This window comes from Pteronotus mesoamericanus, unplaced genomic scaffold, assembly GCF_021234165.1.
Source record: "Pteronotus mesoamericanus isolate MK-2021 breed Mesoamerican mustached bat unplaced genomic scaffold, CSHL_Meso_final contig_82, whole genome shotgun sequence".
NCBI classification, from domain to species: Eukaryota; Metazoa; Chordata; class Mammalia; order Chiroptera; family Mormoopidae; genus Pteronotus; species Pteronotus mesoamericanus.
In genome coordinates, this window is record NW_026555265.1 from 19,752,270 (window position 1) to 19,759,951 (window position 7,682).

Genomic DNA, 7,682 nt, shown 5'->3' on the forward strand with positions numbered 1-7,682 from the left:
GCAGATGAAGAAAAGATGGTGCCGGGCTCTTTCCTTTCCATCTGGTGTTTTACAGCAGCTATGCTCACAGTTACTCTTGAAAGAAAATAGAAGGAAGAAAAATATTTTCACAGTCTTGAGTTGTTTAGGCTGAATACTTTAAGCCAAATTATTGCTCAAGAATAAATTAAATACTGAATAAAACAGTCCAAACATAAATAAGATACACTCGAGGGAAACCTCTTACTGTAATGAGATCCTGAGCCAATCTGACTTGCCCACGAGCAAAGAGCTAATAATACCAGTACCAAGTATGAGGGTCAATATGAATCTTGCCTTTTTTCCCTATATTAATTTGCAACACTTCCAGTATGCTCTACCACTTTCCCTAATTTATTTTTATTTATAAATGTATCCCCAAATAAAATACATATTTAACTTTATTTCTGTTTGTATTCTTTCTCTGGCACTGGAGTATAAGGTTTACAAGGGCAAAGATGTTGAAATGTTGGGTTCTATTTTATTTTATTTTTGTTTGTTTTTATGTCTGTTCTTATTTATTTGTTGCACTGAGAAAATCTCATTTTTGACTGGGCTGACTTTGCCATGGAAGGTCTCAAAGAGGACAGCCCATGTCTCTTGGAAATCTGTTCCAGGAGTTTTTCTTTCGCCTCCTTCTTTCTCTTAGCCAAAAGCTTAGCATATTCTGTTGCTTCTTCCTTATTTTTCTTAGTATGTTGTTTCTTCAGATCAATGCACTGACATTTGTGTCGCAGGACATATGGAGTAACAAGACGCGGAATCTTGGGTGCTTCGGTCCTAGGTTTCTTATGTTTTCTGTTTAGGGGCTTTCTTACAACATAGCTTCTTTAGAGAGACGGAAAAGACTGCAGGTCCTGCTAGCTCTTTTGGACCCCAGGCAACGAGGTACAGTAGCATCAGTGAGGTCAGGTATTATCTTTTTTACAGACTGGCATCCGCAGTGCAACTCCAAACAGATTTGTGCTTTCTCTCTCCAGTCCTCCTCAGCCTATGACAAGAATGCCCTTTGCTTAGCAGCAGGCAGACATGGCCTTGGGTCAAGGACCCCTGCTTCATGAGGAAAGCTTGTTTGTCGTTCCCACTACTGATTTGAACCACATAACCCTTCTAGTATTCTTCCAGAGCATCTAGCAGCAAACTTTGTGGCTATCACCTCTCATAAAAAGTATGAAGTTTGTGTTCACAATCTACTTCGATGAGCTTCTGGCAGCCAGTGTTTGGGAAAGAGATGTTCAGCTTCATCCTGAAGCAGCCAACTGCCTCTGAGGCGCCATGAAAAACAGCTGTTCCATTTTAAATCCAAGGCTTGTAGTAAGAACTGAATATATATCTGTTAGAATAATAATAAATAATCTTTATTTAAATTTAATATAGTGGTATGAGAGCTTGTAAGTAATGTAAAATGCAACATATATTCCAGATGCATTCTAGATAACAAAAAACTTGTAAGTCCTAAAAAGGTTTGTTAATTATCCTTTTTATTTTTTCCAGGTGCTTGAGAAATATCACTCTTTTAAGATACTTTTTAATACAGTTTAATTCTTTAATAAATGTTCATATATATAACTTACATATAAGCATACATTTGATCACATGTAAGTTTCTGGTACAGATTATTTTTCCTTTTTCCTTTTTGATTCAACCCTAAATTTTTTTTCCCTCTTCTTCCCTCCCTTCCAGTACACATACTTAAAAACACCATAAAATTTATCTTTCTCCTCCAAAACATGTGGTAATTTCTGTAGAAAAGAATTATGTACCTTTTATTATATTTTAAATTTTTTAAGGAATTCACTTTTAAATGACCTTGCTGAAAAATATTTATTATATCCTTAAAGATGTATGCATAATTATGCTAGGGTAAAGATATGATCTAAAAATGATATAGAAATGTATGATCATGTAGAGACTGTAAGAAAAATGTAGTCTCTATATGACTACATATAGTACTAGTCATAACTTTTTTCTGTAGAAAAAGTGTTATTCTTCAAATTTGTTCAATGAATTTTTTTATACTAATATTGCTAAATACAGCAATTAGATGTACAGGTAAGCTGGCAAAACCTATTAACCAAGATATAATTGAGTTATATTCCCTTCTAATAATGTTTAAGACTTAAAATCTAGCTAAAGGAATGCTTTATAAAAGTTTTTTTTTTCTCCCAGTTATAGTACCAACCTTTTCATCTCTTTAGTCATGGAACCTGACAATTCCACACTTTTCTCACTGCCTCCACCTGCTGGCAAGAGGGATTGACAATTCCTCATCCCTTAGCTCACAGGGTCTAGGATTAAGAACTGACTCCTGTAGTCCATTTAATCTAAGGATGCTTCTCAGTTTGGTCCTGAGTTTTTGATCTGCCTCTTCTTTTACCTGCATCTTCGGCATGAGCATAAGCCTTCAAGGACAGCAAAAATCTCATGTTTTGTATTCCCAGAACATATTGTTGCTCAGTGTGAGTTTGTGACTGAATTTTCTACTTGCCTTTCTGCTGCCACCAGCTGCTATTTCTACCTCATGTTTCTCCTGCCCATGACTAACTCTGGTAGAGATGCCCTTTATATCTCTTTATTTTTTCTCTTTAGTACATACTTCTTTAAGAGTTTTGAAATATGACCTCTCTAATGAAAAAAAATTTCTTTAGAAAACATGCAAGCTAACTCCAAAGTGTTCTTATTTTTTTAGAGAAAGAAAAACTAAATTTCAGAACTTTACTTAATTTTGAGTTGTCCTGGATTACAAAAATTTGAGTAAGATAAATGTAGTAGGATTGTGCTGAGGAGATCAATGGTCCAGCCACACTGTATAAAGGACAGCAGAGCAGGGCACCATGATCGTCTTTGTTCTTTAGTTGCTCCACCACAGGCCCTACACACTGGAAAAAGAAGACATTATTGTTTGGATACAGTGAGGGTAATGAGAAGAGCAAGGGCAAGGCATCTGTGTATTGAGGCACATGAAAGAGAGGGTGTAGAAAAATGCCAGTTAAGACGAAGTAGCGTTAGGGACAGTTTCATGTTCTGGCACTGGAAAATATAATATGTGTTTTTAACATTCACATTTTCTCAAGTATCAGAATATCTTGAAAATAGGAGAATCAATTCCCACCAGTCCATGTAATCAAATCGTACCCTACTTTAAGAGCACAGAGGGACCATAACCAACCTAGAAGAGGAGCCATGACCCAAACCTGTATTTCCAGACTCCTGCTGAGGATTACCTAATTAAAACTCTGATATCAGTTTTCTTTTTCACCAGGATGCTACAATTACTGAAAAGTATAATTCACTTGTAAAAAGTCAGGTTAAACCTTCAGAATTTTTTATATTAAGCATGAATTGCTATAAGTGTTCTATACATTTCTTGTTTAAAGTCCTCATTCAGCATTCATTTATGAGCTCAGAAAAACAAGAGTGTGGTCCTTAAATTCCCACAGAAATATCTGTCAGTATCAATGGAGTAAATCTTGGTACCCACATTTCTCAAAATTTACATCCTGGAGTTAACTAAATTTTTAATCTCTTAATAGGTTTATTTTTCTCATTAAGTCATAGCTTTGAAGACAACTATAAAGAAAGATTGATAGCTATCAGTAAAAACTGGAAATTATGTTCTTCTCCATAGCTTGCATTTGCTATAGCAGTCAAACAGAAAATGAACTGCTTTTCTTAAACTCAACATGAGTATGTGATGAGATTATATGAGATTTAAAAAAATATGCATAATAGCGGCCTGCTTATTATTGTAGTTCACAGGTAAGTATAAAGAGTTGTTATAAGATCTACTAGAAATTTTCATGTCAAAAACTAACATAACTCATTTTCGGTTTGGAAGATTTTTCTTATGGGGAATAAAATCTTAATACTGGAAATAAGCATTTAACTTTAAAAATATATTTACATAAAATTATATCATTTGTGCCCTGATCAGGTGGCTCAGTTGGTTGGAGCATTATCCCATATGCCAAAAGGTCGTGGGGGTTCTATTTGAGTCAGGGCATAGACCTAGGTTGTGGGTTTGATCCCTGGTCATGGCCTGTACAGGAAGCAGCCAATTGTTGTCTCTCTGTCATATTAATATTTTTCTCTCTCTCTCTCTTTCTCTCTTCCTTCCTCTCTCTCTAAAATCAATGGAAATATCTATCCTTCAGTAAGGATTAAAAATTATATTATTTGATTTGAATATTTATATGTGTTTTGTAATCATATAGAAGATAAACTGTATGACCTATATATATTTCAATGCAGTATGTGTAAGAGTTGGTCATATCTAACATATTTCACTAAAAAAAGTTTATCAAAAAATGTTAATGCAACAGAAATTTCAAAAGAACCTCTTTGTTCATTAGATTTTAGCTGCATAGACACACTATACCTTGCTGACAATTCATAGACTTTAACTGATAATAATTATGATTATTATATATATTTTAAAACCTGGCATATATATGTATATATATATTTATATACAGGTTAATGTATTTGTGTCTCAATAACACTGTGTGACAATTTCTGTCATTATTACCCTGTTTCTAGATCATGAAATATGGGACAGAAAAGTTAAGTAATTTGCTCAGAGCACAGAACGTAAGCAGCCTTGTTGTAATTAGAGACTTGGCAGCCTGAACTCCAGATCTATTTTCTAAGCCATGTTGCTACACAACCTCTAATAATACAATTATTTAAATGCTCATCCCTTTTTCCCCACTCTGCTTCAGATTTGACTGTAACCTCTTTCATTTCTATATAGATATCTCCCAGTTTGACTATAAGTGTATTGAATGATTCATTTTGAATTTTTAAGTCAATTTTGTTAAGATCCCATTAGACTTCAGAGTAATTTAGTTATCATAAAAAATGTTAGTATTTAATTTCATGCCTTTCCTACATGAAGATGACAGAATTTCTCTCAGTAAAGTATTTTAGATCTTTACTGTATAATGAGGTTAGATTTCTCAGTTGTTTTACTTCTTTCATCTTTTGTCTTTCCCTTTTTCAGTCTTTCATTTTATAGCCAATAACAGATAAATATAACCAAGTCAATGAGTGCAAGAGACGCAGCCTTCCATCATAGGAAAACAGTACAGACAAAATTAAAATTTTTGACTTCTCAAAGATTCATTTAATAATTTCATAATATTGAGTGCCTAATGTATGCTGAGGGCCCTGTTAGATACTGATAATTACCACTGTAATAAATAGTCTAATGGAGAACAGAGTAATTAATTAAACTGTTACGGGAAATGACCTTCATAGACACTAGTACATGGTCTTTCTCATTTAATTTCATGTTTAAAATAAGTCAAAAGTCATAGATAGGTTATCAACCCTAATTTTTTAAAAAATACATATATCTCTAATTTCTTTTTGTAACAATTTCTTTTTGTCCTTTGGACAAAGTTTTGCGGGTATGAATTAGCATTGAAAATTTAATTTGTCCCTACTACTTGGCAACCCAAGCATTTTGGTACTGTTCCAACTTTAATTCTTAACTAAAATACTAAAATGTAGTTCACCTACAAAGCAACGTTCTCAACTTAGATCTAGATAGATCAGTCATTAGTGTGACACCATCTTCTAGGAGAAAAACTAGATGATCAGTGTGACTAAATGTCAGAGTAGAACAATCCTCAAAACCACAGCCTTGCCAAATTTGTCAACACAGCCTCGCGCTGTCTTTTTTCTTGTGGCACTTATTCTCAAGTGGTGCATTAAGTAATTCACTTAAATTATTTTTATGAGTAGCTGCTACTCAAGAGGCACAATGAAAGCACTACTAGAGGTGAACAGTTAATTTTGGAAAAAAGATCAATCACAAATACGTGTGAAAAGTATACTTAAAGTTCCCCTTAAAAGTTTTACTTATCTACTCTTCCTATTTCATATATACCTGTATGAGGAACCTGTTTACTAGGAAAGTTGAAGGGAATTATACCTTCCAGCAGGGTAGTCAATGTTCAAATAAAGGATTTGGTACATAATATCAGGATAATTGATTTATTTTTTTCGTTTTGATAAAATTAAAATAACCTTATTAATCTTCAAAATTCTCAGTTTGATTCTTTAAAATGCTAAAATCTAATTAATCTTTAAATTTTTCTTCTGGTTTATTTTTTTAAAAATTTTGACCACACAACTTTTGAATATTGACCCTGCAGAGCCCTATCTAAGCAGATAGAAATGAACCCAACAAGATTTTCATTTAATGAAACACTCACATACATTGTGACAATAATATGCTGGGACAATGGAAGGGAGTTCACAAAGATCAATGGAATGTGATCTCAACTGAATTTGGTCTCATTGTAACATCCTTCTCTAGTCAGTAATGCTTAGTTGATAATTTTTAAACTGACATTTTTAACTTAACATGTTTTAGAACCCTTTTAATACTTGTGTTTTCTTGTTCAAATTTACAGTCTCATAAATCTAGATTATTAAACTAAAAATTCAAGGCAGATTTTACTTAACATAAAACTTTTATTCAGTCTTAGTAAGAGACAAGAAGGAAAGATTCAAGGAGGAAAAAAAACTTTACATTTTCTTCTTATTGTCATACAATTTACTTGGAAGTTCTGGACTTGAAATTGGGGTTGAGGGGAGGTCCTATATTTTCCTCTCAGAAGCTGTGTAAACTTCAGCAAGTTTCTTAACTTCCCCAACCTCTATTATTTTTGTGAAGACCTAAAGTCATCACGGAATCAAGTTTATTGAACACTAATGTAACCGAAATGCGGGTCTGGCTGCCGGCCACTATAAAGCCAATACTTGAGAGGCAGGTGCTGATGTAAAGGAAAATGATTTATTTTTAGGTGCTAGCCACCTGGAAGGTGAGAGACTCATGTCTCAAAGCCCATTTCCCCATCTCATTGGAGGCAGAGGTTTTTATAAGGAGGGAGAGGGGAACAGAACAAAAGGATCAAGGGAGGGAGTTGAAAGGTTCTCTGCATGCAGAGAAGTGCAGCCCATTCTGATAAGGCAGGTGATGGTCTGTGCGCATCATCCTGGTTTAGTCATCCTGGCTCCGCATCTTCCTGGCTCCACTTGCAAAAGTCAGCAAATCTTCTGGAGCTGGGATGCCTGAAGGTCAGAGTCTGTATCTTTTGAAGTTAGCTCCTAGGATCCTTATATAAACATGCTGTTCATCTATAAGGTACATATTAGTCAGAGTCAGCCCTTACAGAAACAATGTCAAAAGAATGGCGGGGTGGGTTACAGTTCCCTGTTATAATTTCCCACTGTTACACTGGTACAAAACAAACTATCGCTATTAGTAGTAAAATATATGTAAGGGTAGGTAAAAGTAGTTTTAAGCTTTTCTTATCTTATGTCCCCATCGATCTTGTCAGAGAAACATTATTTCATTGCCCTATTCAAGGTGTTTTAACAGTCTTGGTGGGACAACATTCTAAAAGTCTGTGACATTTATTAACTCATTAGCTGCTACAAAAACCGTTAAATGTAAAGAAACTAATAAAACATCAATAATCTGTAAGTCTGTTGAACATTGATAAACATGAGTCTATTAAATTATTTTTTCTTTATATACTTATGATGAAAAAACAGGGAAGTTTTGGTTTGAATCAAGACTATGAAAAAGGAGCTTTAGAAATCATATATTATATATTGTGACAATACACATTATTTAATGTTTAAAATAA

At 34.0% G+C, this 7,682-nt stretch overlaps 1 pseudogene; it reads right to left on the reverse strand.

Moving 5' to 3' along the window:
• Window positions 1-536: 536 nt before the first annotated feature.
• On the reverse strand, window positions 537-1,263 carry LOC129079828 (40S ribosomal protein S6-like; annotated as a pseudogene).
• Window positions 1,264-7,682: the final 6,419 nt, after the last annotated feature.